Source organism: Cibotium barometz, chromosome 13 (assembly GCF_041138505.1).
Source record: "Cibotium barometz isolate CiBa-2024 chromosome 13, ASM4113850v1, whole genome shotgun sequence".
Taxonomy (NCBI): domain Eukaryota; kingdom Viridiplantae; phylum Streptophyta; class Polypodiopsida; order Cyatheales; family Cibotiaceae; genus Cibotium; species Cibotium barometz.
Genome location: NC_141058.1, coordinates 23,418,330 through 23,434,782, shown reverse-complemented (window position 1 = coordinate 23,434,782; position 16,453 = coordinate 23,418,330).

Genomic DNA, 16,453 nt, shown 5'->3' with positions numbered 1-16,453 from the left:
GAATATTCAGCATCTTGGTTCTTGACGATGATAAGAGTGCATCATGGTTATGACCATAAAAGAGATGGTTACATATGAGAACCTGCGCTTAAAATGGAGATGTCTTGGCATGCGTTCAATAAATCCATCCCAAAAACCTCTGAAAATTCTGCAAGAAGTCTTTGATGTAGTGAATCTAGCAGATTGTTTTGATCAAGTTCAGAACTTCGCCGCACTAGAACATCTGATTTGGCTTTAATTGGCTGCGAAAGAGCCTGCCTTTGAAGGATCTCAAACACACTTCCAACTGGCCGACTGCTGATGCCACAGGGGACTATACTTTTGAAAGGAGACAAATTGGTGGTCACATTGAGGGCCAGCCCACAGCATACAGTTGGCCGCCAAGAATCTAGTTTTTCATGCGCGGACCAAGCACATAGAGGTCCACTATCATTTTGTCAGAGAGAAAGTGTTGGATGGTACAGTGGATTTGCAGTATGTGAAGACTGAAGAGCAGGTGGCCGACATCTTTACAAAGCCACTTAGCAGTGAGAAGTTCGAGTACTTCCGTACTATGTTGGGAGTACGTGGGATGAGCTTGAGGGAGAGTGTTGAGAGCTTTGATAGCCCAAGCTCATCTACATCTTCATCTATGGCAGTACATCATGAGCTTGAGAGGGGCTGTTGAGATTCAAGCTCGATGTCAACTTGTGCCAGGCTGTGCTATGTGCTGGCATATTAGGTAGGAACATGTGTGAGACATAAATGACCGCATCCAGCTAGTCATAGTGTGTGGACATTAGCTAGGGTTAGCTGTGTGTGGACACAACACATAGTGTGTGTTGTGTATTAGGGATTATGGCTTTATGCATTGAGTGAGAAGGGAGATGGCTTCCCTCTATGGTTAGGGTTTGCAATATACATTAGGGTTTGCTCCTATGTGTGTGTCTCCTCTCCCTCTACCTGTTTTTCATCAGATCCCACTATGCGCAGGTGCATATAGAAGTTAGCTTGACCTACATGACTATTACTAGGCTAGATTTGAGCTATGTTGTTGGACTTATGAGTCAGTTTATGTCTAAGGCCACTAGGAAGCCACACTTGGATGTGGCTAGAGGTACATAAAGTACACAGTCGATTATGAACTTTTTTATAAGGTCGGCGCAAAGATATAGCTACATGGGTACACATATTGATTGGGCTAGTAATGTCATAGACATGAGATTTACCAGTGGATTTATGTTTTCTTTTGGGAGTGTTATTTATGAGTTAGAGCAAGAAGAAACATTCGACAAAAATTACCTTTTTTATTACAGAGGCAAGAAACATTCGATGACAATTACCTTGTCGAGTACAGAGGCAGAATACAGGGGTGCTACTATGGCAGCTTATGAGGTAGCTTGGTTTCAGAACGCTACTTGGTGATATGGGTGAGCTCAAAGATAGGACACTTATCATAAATTGTGGCAACATGAGTAGTAGCATACACAGTAACCCAGTCTATCATGCTAGAACAATTGATGTGCACTATCACTTTGTGTGGAAGAAGGTTCTAACAGGTGATGTAGATTTAGTATATATCAACACAGAGGAATAGAAGGCTGATATCTTTACGCAGACATTCAATACAGAGAATATCCACAGATTTGGGATCTTACTTGGAGTACAATGTGTGGAGTTGAGCTCGAGTAGGAGTGTTGAGACATCGAGCTCAACTAGTGTTCTTCACATTGATAACCCACTTGGGTGATAACTTCCGCAGTTATGCGATATTGGCATGGTTTAGTGAGATTATGAATGATATGCTACCACTAGATGACATACTATGTGGTGACAACCATATTTGAATTACTAGAGTATGACATAGTTATAGCACCAGCTCATATACTATGTGACAACTATATTTGGATTACTAGAGTATGGCATAGTTATAGTGCCAGCTCATATAGACGGGTTCACATTATGGACCAACCATTTTATGTTATAGTAGGAGAGTACTTTCCCTTATAGTATGTACTCTTACCTCTTTAGTTTATGGTTATATAGAAGAGAAGAAGATAGAAGAAAATTCAGCCTCTCTTGTGTTTTTCTCTCATGTGTATGTGTTTTCTTGCAACTCAATCTCTCCCTCTCCCCTCCATTTTCCAGGTTATGTTACAGCCATATTTGGATTACTAGAGTATGGCATAGTTATAGCGTCGATTCATATAGTCAAGTTTACACTATAGAGTATATTATAGTAGGAGAGTAATTTTCCTTTATAGTATGTACTCTTATCTCTTTAGTTCATGGTTGTAGAGAAGAGAAGAAGAAAGAAGAAAATTATAACCATCCATTTCTCTTGTGTCTTGCTCGCTCTTACGTGTGTGTGTTTTCTTGCAAAGAACTTAAGCTCTCCCTTTGCCCCACATTCTCTTTAAAAGAGAGAGAGAGAGAGAGGGGGGGGGGAGTGGGAGAGAGGAGAGAAAGTGAGAGAAGAGATATAGGGTGAGAGAAAGAGAGAGAGAGAGATAGAGAGAGAGAGAGAGGAAGAGAGGAGAGAGAGAGTGAGTGAGTGAATAGCAAAAAATTAGAGAGGAGTGTGGGCAGAAGAGAGAGACATGTGGGGAGAGAGAGAGCCGAGCAGGGCAGGGTGAGTGGGAGAGAAAGAGAGAGGGAGTGGGGGGAGAGAGAGAGAGAGACATGTGGGGAGAGAGAGAGCCGAGCAGGGCAGGGTGAGTGGGAGAGAAAGAGAGAGGGAGTGGGGAGAGAGAGAGAGGGTGGGAAAGAGAGGGTGGGTGGGAGGGAGAGAGAGAGAGAGAGAGAGAGAGAGAGAAATTTCCCCTCCCCCTACTTGGGGGAAGGAGGGAGTTTTTTTATTCATGTTTTAAAAAGATTTAATACTTTTTCAAGTGGTGAGCTAGCTCTCCCTCTACCCCTAAGTGGTGAGCTACCTCACCACTTCTAGTGTGCGGGAGGTAAATTCTCTCTCTTTCTCCCCCTTTCTCCCCCCTTCCCCGCACTCCTTTCTCTCTCTCTCCCCATCTACCCTCTCACTCACTCTCACTCACACTCTACATCTCCTTTCTCTCTTTCTCCCCCTTCCCCACACTCCTTTCTCTCTTTCTCCCCCCTTCCCCACACTCCTTTCTCTCTCTCTTCCCATCTCCTTTCTCTCTCTCCCCCTCTCACTCACTCTCACTCACACTCTCTCTCTCTCTCTCTCTCTCTCTCTCTCTCTCTCCCATCTACCCTCTCACTATATCTCTCTCCTCTCTCTCTCCCCCCCACCCTCCTCTATCTCTCCTCCACCCACACCCAAACCCCAATTGGCAGGGGTGGGGGAGGGGGAAAAAAGGGGTGGGGGAGAGAGAGAGAGAGAGAGAGAGAAGAGTGAGAGAGAGTGGATAAGGGGGGGGGAGTGAGAGAGAAAGAGAGAGAGAGAGAGGGGGGAGAAAGGGGGAGAGGAAATTTTTAAAAAAATGTTTTTTTAAAATTATTTTGAAAAGTTTAAAAATGGGGAAAGCCATGTCTACCCCCCAAGTGGCGCGCTCGCCACTTGGGGTTGGAGGGTGGGGAGGGAAATTCTCTCTCTCTCTCTCTCTCTCTCTCTCTCTCTCTCTCTCTCTCTCTCTCTCACACACACACACACACACACACACACCCCCTCTCTCTCTCTCTCCTGCCCCACCCCACCCCACCCCACCCTACCCCAGCTCTCTCTCACACACACACACACACACACCCCCCTCTCTCTCTCTCTCTCACACACACACACACACACCCCCCCCTCTCTCTCTCTCCTGCCCCACCCCACCCCACCCTACCCCAGCTCTCTCTCTCTCTCTCTCTCTTTTATGTTTACTAGTGTTCAATGCTTAATATCAAATTGTAGAACATGTAATCAACACTAAATGTTGGCCTCTCTTATTCTCTCTCTCTCAATGGTTACTAATATCCTCTTTATAATGGAGAAACTCTAAGGAGAGTCTTGTGTTTGTACTAACAATGAGTAAGAGAGAGAGAGAGAGAGAGAGAGAGAGAGAGGGGGGGGGGGGAGGAGGAGAAGGGGGGGGGAGAGAGAGAGAGGAAGGGGAGGAGAAGGGGTGGGGAAGAGAGAGAGAGAGAGAGAGAGAGAGAGAGAGAGAGGACAGAGATAGAGAGAGAAGAAGATGATGAGGATATAAGCACTCTAAGGAGAGTTTGGTGTTTACATATACAATCGGCGGTAAGAGGGAGAGAGTATTGTGATTACATATTCAATCAGTAAGAGAGAGAGAGAGAGAAAGAGTCGGTGTTTAAAAAATCTCGCTCCAAACCCATCCTCAGCCATTGTTTATTGCCAAAGACCTCACCCTTGAGCAAAGAAGAAGAGCCTTGCTTAAAGAGTTTCAAGATTAAGAAATTTTCTCAAGGAAGTACACTAATATATGAAGGGAATTCCTACAAAGTGCTCCTATGAAGTGGTGAAACACATCATTACTCTCCATGAAGGTGCAAAATCATCTAGTTAGAGAGTCTACCAACATGAATCCCAAGTACAGACAAATGGTCAAAGAAGAGCTAGAAAACGTCATCAATGAATGATTTGTGTATGAGATTGAGAACACCGAGTGGTTATCACTGATAGTGACCATTCCCTAGAATGAAAATCTAAGAGTGTGCATTAACCTCAAAAAGATTAATACCACCACAATTATCCCCTACCGTACATGGATGGTGTTGGAAAGAGTCACCAATGTAGAAGCTTATAGCTTCTTGGATGGCTTCTCAGCCTGCAACAACTAGCGATCTAGTTGATTGACACAAGATAACATTTGCTACACAGAGTAAGGAATCTACGCATACAAACCAAATTTTTGAGATTGAAAAATTGTGGTTATTCACATCCATCATTTTATGGATGTGAATAACCTCTTCAGAGGCGTAATTGCTACACATATACCCATGACTATGTCTCTAAAGAATCCAAAAATCATATTGCTAAGGTAGATGAAATTCTCAAGCAATTATATCTTCCATGATAAAAATTTGGATCCTGACGCGTTTTGGTAAGGATGGCAAAATGAAGTTGGTAGATGTACTTCATGATGCAAATATTACAAGGAACCTAGTTTTCATTCGACAAATGGTTGAACATGATCTGCAAGTGAGGGCTAATCCTCGAGGGTGTTCTGTGGAAGACTTTAAAAAATAGTGCCGCTTGGTAACAAAGGGTAAGAGAGATCGCATGATGTTTACTTTCGATGTGAACATGCCTGAAGAAGTGAAGGTAGCCATGTTTGCAATGGGACATGTGTCATTGCAGACATTGGCATATAGCACAAGCGCATTCGTCATAATAATGAATTTGCATTGCTTTTTATACTAGGCAATAAAATGTTAATAGTTCTTGTTTCCAATTATACACACTGCCTTAAGTCATGGCTTTCCCAGTAAGATAACCAAAGTACATGTATTCTTCAATACTATGAAGGAGAGTTCAGTATCTTATTTGCATATTTAACCATGTCGCTTGAGACATAACCAATCTGTTTGCCATCTAGATATTAAAAGTTTCATAGGATCTTATTTGTATGAGATGTAACCAATCTGTGTGATATGCAATCTAGGTCAATCCCTTGAGTTTTAATATCCTCCTTGTTTCCTCAAGTAAGACATTTACTTATACACCTTCATCCACAAATACTTCTTTCCGCTTCTCTCCTCCATTAGGAACTCAATGGAGTCTTCTTGGGCCCTTTAATTTGGACATTTAGTGAAATGCTTAAAATGCTAATCCATCTTTGACCAAGCCTAGAAGCCTAGTCCTAAAAGCATATATTTGATTTTTCACAAAAACAAAAAAAACAAAAAAAAGGAGATATTCCTAGATCTGGCCACCTAGGTGACTTTAAAGCTTTGTAATGGGCTGTCAGTCAGTAATCATAGCCTGCAGCAACCTTTTCGAACTCCAAACATTCCAAAAATTCGTCACTTTCTTCCCCCCTTTTTTGTGTGTACACCAGATCTCTTTCTCTCTCTAAATCTTCTCTCTAAAACGCCCTGCACTCCTTCTCCATGGAAAAAAGCGTCTTTCTCTACTCCAAAAGCCATAGCTAACAGATCTGTACTCCTAAATGAGCCTTCTCTCTCCAAACCCACAGTAGTAGCCATGGCTTGCAGGGAAGAAGCTTACCATGAGCATTCTCTCTACAGTACTTGGTCCTCTCTCCATAGCTAGCAGGTCTGTACTCCTAAATGAGCCTTCTCTCTCCAAACCCACAGTAGTAGCCATGGCTTTCAAGGAAGAAGCTTACCAGGAGCATTCTTTCTACAATACTTGGTTCTCTCTCCAAACCCACAGTAGTAGCACAGAAGAACCTTTTCATGCAGTATTCTCTCTCTATATTGCTTAGCAGCCATAGCTTGCACTAAAGAAGCTTCCCATGATGCATTGTCTCCTTTGCATTTTCGTCTCACCATTGCCAACCCTCTCTATGTTTCTTTGGCTCCCTTTCTGGCTTCTTTCTCTATCCACAATGCAGCTCTAGAGAAGCAACCCTCATCTCCATTCTTCCCATTATTTTTTGATACCATATCCTGCTCCTTCCACTCCTATTCAACCCAAGCTTACAAGCCTACTTTCTTTGGCACTACAAGACATCACCAATAAGCCTTCTAAGATCCGCCTTCAGGTTGATTTGGAGACAGAATACGCAACCCTACGCAGTAGGCATGTTGCACCCAATATTTCATACGATCAGCTTCGAATGCAAGGAGCAAAGGCCATTGATCTTTGGATTGATGGAAATCTTTATCCACCAGATCCAATATCTGGTGCCCCTCCACCATTCAAAAGCATTACAAGTTTTCTTATGTTTGTTGGTGATGGTTTCAATGGGCTTCTTGGCTATTGTAGGAGATTACACATGTTGTGGCTAGATGAGGCAGCTGAAAAGAGGCAAACACAATTTGTCTTCGACCAGCTTCAAGCGGCATCGACTAAGCAGATCAATGGTTTGATGCAGAGGATTAAAGAGCTCTCAGAGGAGCTTGAGGTGCAGAAGAATAATCTAGCGGATCCTGTGCGCACAATAAATCAATTTACCGATAATTATGTTCGTCTTCAACACTCCACTCGTAATCTTCGGCGTCGTGTTCACCATTTCACTCATCTTCCCATGGGATATCACGCAAGGCAAAGAAAACGTAAAGCTGTTGGGTTGCTTTCAAAGACAGCAGGCGCATGCAAGAGGCGTAAACAAACAACCAGGTAAAAATTTTTGTAGGAATTATAGCAGCTTTGAGAAGCAATTAATGAATAAAGCATCTCTCATGGTTGACCATTGTGATTGTAGGGCTTGTGCAACAGCTATACTAGGATGTAACAACGCTGAGGACAATGTTAATGCCTCCCTTCTTCAGCATGTCCTTCAGGAGAAGGATATTATGGAAATGATAACACGTTCTGGTAATGATAAGCTGCGGGAGACCCTTCGTCAACATTTCTTGAAGGAAATCAAAGAAATTGTCACCCCCAAAGAGATGCTTGATATATGTGACTCAGCAAGTATTAGCCAGAAAGGTTACAGAGCAATGTACAGGTCAATCACTTTAGGGTTGCGAGCAAAGGGAGTTACGCAATCCTTGCTTCCAACACTTTATAGCTTACAGATGGCAAAGAAGTGTGCTAATGGTGATATTGCATCCATGTTCGAGGGTGGGTACAAGTGGGTGGAGGATATTATGCCAATGCCAACAATCAAACCCTTTGAATACAATGCATATAACAATGTCTACATTGACATGGAAGTGCTACAAAAAGCAATGATTCAGTACTATGGCCTCACACTTGAAGAGACAGGTGGAAATGCCGTGTTTGTCTTGAAGCTGGATGAATGTCAAGTGGTTAAAGGTCAAAGACTGGAGCGTGTTAGTTTAACCTTGATGAGCCGAGCACTTAGAGGAAGGCCTTTAGAGACCCAAGAGTTGGATGCAACTGAAGACAGCAACAATAGGGGTCAAGGGCATAAGCAAGACTACTACGGCATTCAATCAGAGAAGAACATCTGGTGGCAAGCAGCATGGGTCCTCCCAAAAGAGAACCATGATACCTTGAGGTGGTATTTTGAACGGTCTGGCATTCAACATGTCGTCTCTTGTCAGGTCAATGGTCAGAAGCTTGATGTTCCCGGAATAGGCTGCTTTAACGTTGAATGGCACTTGGGTGGCGATCTAAAAACCTTAAAGTGTATGTTGGGTTGTAAAACAGGTGCGAATACTATATTCTCATGTGTTTACTGTTGTCATTCCAAGACAGCAGTAGACTCAAGAGTAAAAGGGAAACAACCTAGCAAAGGCAAAAGTCAAAAACAGGTGGGTGCAAAAAAAGCAATCGTTTTTTATGCTGAACAGAGGAAAGGATCAAAGGTATGGCATAATGGCATATTAAGTTGTGACCAGAGCAAGCCACCTAGTCGTGACCAGGAGGACAATGCTTGGAACCCAATCTTGGAAATTCCACTATGTCAAGTGCATGTGTGCACATTACATGCAAGACTGAGGATTTTGGATAAGCTATTGATGCTCCACATAAACTATGTCTGGAACATGGAGCCCAAAGATCGACGAGAAGAGTCAATACGTGCACTAGAGGGTGTACTTTCCTCTATGGGATTACATGCTGGAGCAGTGGTCTTGACAAAGGACAGAAAATCAACCCTACACAAGACAACCCTAATAAAATTTGCATGGGTGGATCAAAGGCAAGACACTTGCTATCAAACCACTTGGGTTCTCATAGCCACACTGACTTTGAAATTTGGAAGAAGATATGTGATGTCACAACATATCGAGGAAATGATGCCAGGCTTGGCCTAAAACGTGCACATGTATGGGAGGTGTGTAATAAAATGGTCGATCTTCTAGAGCGACCTCACCTGGATGACCATGGTATTGAGGCACTTAAACAAGCCACTTGTAGATTCACAGAAGAAATGGTCGAGGCATGGGGAGAAACACACATTACTCACTACATGGTAATGTTGTATTTATTGTGTCCTTGTAGTATGTTCTTCATACTGTTTGTTGACTTTTTGTAATTTTCTATGCAGCATATATTGTATGCACATGGGCCATACTTTCTCGATAGATATGGCTCTTTAGCACTTTGGAGCAATCAAGGCATGGAGAAATCACATTACCAAGCAAAGGCCGTGTATTTTAAGGGCACTCGCCATGGTGGTGGCAAAGTCAAGAGTAATGCACTCCATGAAATGTTCAACTGGTTCTATCGCGTTCTGGTTGGCAAAAAAAGGCAGAAACGTCGCGGTAATTTGTCTCTTAGGCGTCAAATAATGAAAACTGTTAATGCAAGAAGAACTGAAGGATACAACAGATCAAATGCTAGGGAGAGACTACGGCAGTGGGTAGCAAGCAAGCGTCAGTGTGGTTCCTCATGGGCTTAAACTCTCTGATTATAATCTTTTTGTGTTTTTAAATTTTCTAAAAGTTTTAAAAAATTATATTTATAGACATATTTAAGTCATTTTTCATTTATAGAAACCACATTTCAATTTCTTCTTTGTGCTCTACTCTCTCTTGCCCTCCCACTATCTCTTGCACTCGTAAATACCTAGGCCATGCCAGAAGAACAGGAGCAAGACTTGCGGTTTTTCGATCAACTCGGCCCACTACCTGCTACAGCAAAAAGGACAAGTCTACCTATCGTAACAGAGCAAGAGGCAAAGGAGATGAGAGAAGAAGAGCGCAGGAAGGAGGCCGAAGAAGCACAACGCAGGAAGGAAGCTAAAGAAGCAGGGCCTAGTAGAGAAGCAGAAGAAGAGCGGCATCGAAAAGAAGCCGAGGAAGGTCAAGGGCAGCCACCGGAGATTGTTATTGAGGCCGACACCCTAGAACAGCTAGAGGTTATCTTACAGAACAGGGAGGTCGAGCTCTTGTCCTACGGCATCACGAAAGATACCATTGACAAAGAGTTTGCTCTTGTGAGGGCAGCTTGGGAGACAGAAATGCAAAAGAGACAGCAGCCCAAAGAGGACGCAAGGAGGGCAAGCCAAGCACAGCCACAGGCAGCCACAACATCCAGGCGGCCAGTCAAGAAGTGTGGTAAAAGAATGGAGGGCAAGTTTCGGGACCAACAAGAAGAGGAAGAGCGTGCACAAAAGAAAAAGAAGTTCAGGTCTGAACGACCACCGTGGGAGAATCAAAGACCACCACCGCCTCCACCAGTTACAAAGAAGAAGAGAAAATGAAGGCCAGGGACAGTCGCGCTACGAGAGATTAGGAAATATCAGAAAAGCACAGATCTTCTCATCCCCAAGGCACCATTCTCTCGACTGGTGAGAGAAACAATGGAAAAATATTCTGACAGGGTTGACCGCATACAGAGCACAGCTCTTGAAGCTCTTCAAGAAGCTGCTGAAGATATTGTAGTTTCTGTTTTTTAAGACTCAGTGCTGGCTATGGTACATGCCAAGAGAGTTACTTTGAAGCCTGTAGATATGTCCCTAGCCCTACGTCTACGTTTAGAGCGTAGCCTTCTACCTCAATAGGCTAACCTTTTTGTAATTCTCCCTACAAAATTTTGTAATGTTCCCAAATTCCTTTGTAGCTTTTTCACACATTAATGAAAACTTTGTGAGTTGTGTTACATTCTTTGTTGAGTCCATTTTTTTTGTATGCTCAGTGCCAATGAACATTTCATTTAAAAATTATAAAAGCACTATACACACAGGAAAAAACACACACAAACACACACACACACACACACACACATATATATATATACACACACAAACATATATACACACACATATATATACATATACAAATATATATACATATGCACATATATATATATATATATATATGTACACACACACACACATATATATGAATATTTATATATACAAAAAATGTAGATCCTATAAAGTCAACTAGAGAAACTTATAGAGTGCCTTATGAGCCTCAAGGCTAAAAAAATTTAAAAAAAAAATGCCATGTGCGCTACGGCGCGTTAATCTCTAGTTTGACCAGGTCAAAATGGAGATTTACGCGCCGTAGCGCACATGGCATTTTTTTTATTTTTTTTTTGATATCTTTGGTCTGGTGAGGCTCATATGACCATTTAGGTGCCCTAACAGCCCCAAATCTTACATATTTATATAAGATATTATTTATATTTAAATATATATATATCTTATAATAGCCTTAAAATCTTATAATATCTTATGTCTTATGTATATATATCCTATATATCTTATATATATATATATATTATATATATATATATATCTTTCAATAGCCCCAGAATCTTATATATATATATATATAGGTGCACACACACACACATATATATATATATACACACACAAACATATATACACACATATATATACATATGCAAATATATATACATATACACATATATATATATATATATATGTTTATTTATATATACAAAAAAGGTAGATCCTATAAATGCACCTAGAGACCCTTATAGAGTGCCTTATGAGCCTCAAGGCCAAAAAAATAAAAAATATAAAAAAAATTGCCATGTGCGCTACGGCGCGTTAATCGGCACTTTGACCAGGTCAAAATGTCGATTTACGCGCCGTAGCGCACATGGTATTTTTTTTATTTTTTTTGATATCACATGGTCTGGTGAGGCTCATAAGACCCTTTAGGTGCCCTAACAGCCCTAAAATCTTATATATTTATATAAAATATTATATATATGTATATATATCTGATAATAGCCTTAAAATCTTATAATATCTTATGTCTTATATATATATATATATATCCTATACATCTTTTATATATATATATGTATATATATGTATATATATATCATTCAATAGCCCCAGAATCTTATATATATATATAGGTACACACACACACACATATATATATGTATATATATACATATATGTACATATATATATACATATATGTGAGTGTGTTTACATCTATAAATACAATATTTTTTCATACCGCTCTAACCCAATCTCGATTACTTTTTTTAATCACGATCTCAATTAAAATAAATCCTAAATAATTTTTTTTATGAACACATGAACAAAATCTTAAAATTGCGAGGCTTGAAATGGTATATCACAAGTACGCCAGGAAAAATCACAACTTACAATGCACAACAAAAAAATTTTATTAAACTTGGAAGAGAAGTTTGCATTACATCTTTTTAATAAGCTCTTGGAAGAGCTCAGGAGAGAGAGTTCTAGAGGCTGGTTTCTGGCCTAAGCTTTGGAATACATCACTCGGCTCATTGATTCCTTGAGCCTGAGAAAGGGCACAATGGCCTAAAACTGAGCCGGGATGGTTGCCCGTGAAGCAATACAAGGCAGCTTTCCTAGCTACCAAAATACATTTATTTATGTTCGAGGCTAAGGGGTTCTTCGACAAGACTGCACTAAGTGCTTTACATTTTAGGAGCTCGGCATAGGCGATCTCTGCATATTCTAAATGAAAAACCCGCACTATGTCGGCCCTGAGGGCAGGTATGTAGTGCCAAAGGGATGCATCTCCACCCTCTGACTTTGGCCGCGTTCCTCCTATGCGCATAGCAAACTTGTCCACTTCAAAAGCAGTCTGTCAACATGTCAATATAGAAGTTAGGAAGCGTGAAATGATACAAATAATAATTTGCTTTACAACTAAGAAGTAAGGACATACCTCAGTTGCATCGTCACTTGCAACTAGTTGCTCATTCGTCAGGTTTATGCTTCCTTGGTCTTGAGCATCGCCAGCAACCAAGGGCATGTGTGGTTCAAAGGCAGCTACGCTCTCATAGAATTGCACTTCTTGCTTTATTTCAACGAGCGCTTTGGCCACTACAACTTCCAAGGTACTGCTACCAATATCATATGCAAGCGCTTTTGTGAGGTTGTCATCTTCAAAAGAAATTTTCACTTTTCCTTTGTCTTGACCCCCAGCATTCACGGCAATAATAGAAAGTGCCTCATCCTCACGAAACCCGAGTGTCTTGGCAATGTCATCCAAAAACAAAAACTCTTTCCCATCAATAATGATTGGATGCAAAGACATGATAACAAGGTCTGGGACCTCCTCGAGTACTTCATCGCCCTCTAGAACTAGGTCCGGAACCTCCTCGGGGACATTATCTTGTAGAGCCACCAATGCCATTGAGGCCTCCCATTGTTCTGTAACATTCTCTTCCTCAGCATGGGCCTCTTGGACCTGCTCCATTAGCTTTACTTTGCCCTTTTCTTTTTCCTTGCCACTTTCTTTCGCCACACCCTCTTGTAACAGAAGGACCAAAACCATGTCCCAGCTTAGGAAAGAAGTGCCGATGTTGCCCATTTGTAGATCCAGGAGTAAGTCTTCCTCCTCATTTATGTAGTCCTTTTCTGTGAGGGATTTTAAAAACCTGGATAGGCGAAATCTAAAATTCTTCTCTTCCCTGAATATGTACTTGATGAGGTCAACTGGAACCCATAAGCCCTCATCACCCTCAAACATGATGGAGTACGTGCTGATGTGTTCATCCATATACTGAATGACATCTGTAAAAGCATCCGCGTGTAGATGCATTGTTGCACGTACATCAATTGCTCCCTCAAACATAGGGACGATCTCATCAACCCTATGAAGTAACTCAAGCTTTCCTAGCTGTGCAATAAGTGCATCAAGTAGAGGTGCCATGCTATGAGTGATTGGAGGAAATAGAGAGTGTGTGATACAGAAAGGTGTGCGAAATTGAGAGCAAGTGTTAGGAGAGAACGATAATTGTCAGTTGATGTAAATGAGTAAAGTATCGTTTATAAATGGGCGACCTTGTTATAAAATTTTTAAAAACTTTTAAAATTTGTAAGTACCAAAAAAATTTTAAAAAATGGTATGCGAAAGCAAGAACGTATCCTTCCATCGCAAGGTCATTTCCAATTTACTAGTGGCTCACGCCACAGATGCTTCTGTGACCAACCTTACACTATCACAAAAAAATAAAACTGCACAAGACAATTGAAAAACCTTAATAAGACAGTGAGGCAAAAAAATTAAAATTGTATTTACTTCAATTCAAGATTACATATCCAGTGGTTATCTGATAGCTACACAGCCAGGGAAAGTAATTTCTCTACAAAGAAAAGATCGTTCCTGCCTTTTGCGCACTACTCTACCATTGATTATCAAAGCAAAATCACCACTGAGTGAGAATCGAAGAACTAAGTAGTCACGTAAGTTGGCAAGGGACCAGTCATCATTCACAGTAACATCTTCTACATCCCCACCTTGCATGGATATATGTAGCACACCCTGTTCTGTAGAGGTTGTGTCGGAGTCTAACGCCTCCCATTCTCCATTTGTAAGCTTCCATCGCCTGTAAGGAAACGCAATGGACAACTGTTGCTTGGCAATATGATAGCGCATCACAACCTTCTCAACAATTACTCCGCATCTGATGGTGTCTCCATTGTGTTGAACAACTTTTTTATCCCATGCAGGTGATAAGAAACAAGTCAGAGCTCTCTCCCCCTTTGCAATCCATAAAGTTGGGGTACGATGTGTGTCACTTGTACGGAACAGGAAAAGAGGTGTAGAGGTATGAAGCAGGTTATGGTTGCTTTGTGAGATCCATATGTGCACTTCATAGCATTTTGCACCTTGCTTTCGATCTGCAAACAAGCCATGGCCACTGAAGCATTGTCTGGAATTGGCCATTCAATAGATGTGAGAGTTGGCGTAGGTTTTGGAACTAATTTTCCAGTACCATTTGCTGTCGTGGGAACCACATATGTATCCTCATAGAAGAAGATGTTTCGTGCAAGAAGTTGTGCAGCTGGACACCCTCCAAAGATTAAACTACCAAGCTCCACATGGTATGCTTCAAAGGTTCCTGAAATTGCCTCCATAGGCTCCCATTCACTATAGTTTGAGGGAAAAATATCTACGCACAGGAACCCAAGAACAATCGAAGCAGTGCTCAGTATACCATTATTAGCACACAATTGATTTAAAAACAAGAATATAAAGTGGTGAAATAACTTACAATTTGCAGGAAATCGTTGACGTTGGTCATGGTCTGCTAGTTTCAGCTCTGTTGCCTTGTAAACATGTTGGACCTTGGCTAGCTTTTTTCCATCACGATCTTGTTTGAGCTCCAATATCCACCCTTTCCAATGGTGACTTTGTATATCAACGTATCGCTTTGACACCTTGTGGCTTCCTCTTGTACTAGGCTGCATCGTAATCCAATTCCACTTCTCGTACTGTTTGATGTTCCAGTGCCCATCCTCATCTTGACCACTGCTACAAGAGAGAGATTGAATACTGATCGGAGGCCTTCGAGCTCTAGAGGAAGACATCAGATGTATATATTAGAGAGATTATAAACCTTGATGGCAAAGAAAAATAGAATGGTGAGAAAAAAACTTAGACTAGGGAGATGTAAAAAAGAGAAGGAGTTGTAGAGCAAGTTCCAAGGGCTTGGCTGTGCTATTACTGCACTTTGAAAGAGGATATTAGAGGGGATGAGAGGAGACAATGAGTAAGATTATGAGAGCCAAAGCATTTGCAACTCAAGCTTCCATAGCTTGGCTCCACTGTTACACTCTGTAAAAGGAGGTTGGACAAGGTAGAAGGATGTAAGTGAGGATCAAACTTCTCTAGCTTCTGAGAGGAGGTTGCAGATCAAGCTTCCATAGCTAAGCTCTGCTGTTACACTGTAAAAGGAGGTTGGACAAGGAAGATGGATGAAGTAAGGAAATGTAAGTGAGGATCAAACTTCTATAGCCTCTGAGAGGAGGTTGCAGATCAAGCTTCCATAGCTAAGCTCTGCTGTTACACTCTGTAAAAGGAGGTTGGACAAGGAAGAAGGATGAAGGAAGGAAATGTAAGTGAGGATCAAGCTTCCATAGCTTCTAAGAGGAGGTTGCAGATCAGAGGATCAAGCTTCCATAGCTTCTAAGAGGAGGTTGCAGATCAAGCTTCCATAGCTATAGATCTAGGTTTCTGAGTGAAGAGAGAGGTAGATCAAGAGGTAGATAGCTAAAAGAAGTAGTCTAGAGAGTGAAAAACGCCTTGCTAATTGAAAGGGGGAAGAGAGAGCGTTTTGGAGGGAACGTGGGAGAGAGGGATAGTGGAAAGTGAAGGGGAATGTGCATTGAATGCATGGGAACTCGTTTTTGGGCCTCTATCACTTTGGAGGCCTTAGTTAATGATGGCTGCAGGCTGCTGGCAGGCTGCAGGTATCCTTTTCTATATAAAATAGGAAAAAAATGCATATACGTTTTGAATTTTTGAGTTTTAGTTGATTTTGAAAATTTAAAAAGAGCCTATTTAGCCTATTATTCTAAGTTTGGCCACTACCTTCTAGGCTCTTACAAACCATTGGTTTCAGTCCACATGTAATCTCCCTATTTGTCTATTTCTTAATCACCTCCATTAGGCAATGGCAAATTAAAGGGCCCAAAAAGACTCCATTGAGTTCCTAATGCACATTCTATTGAAAACT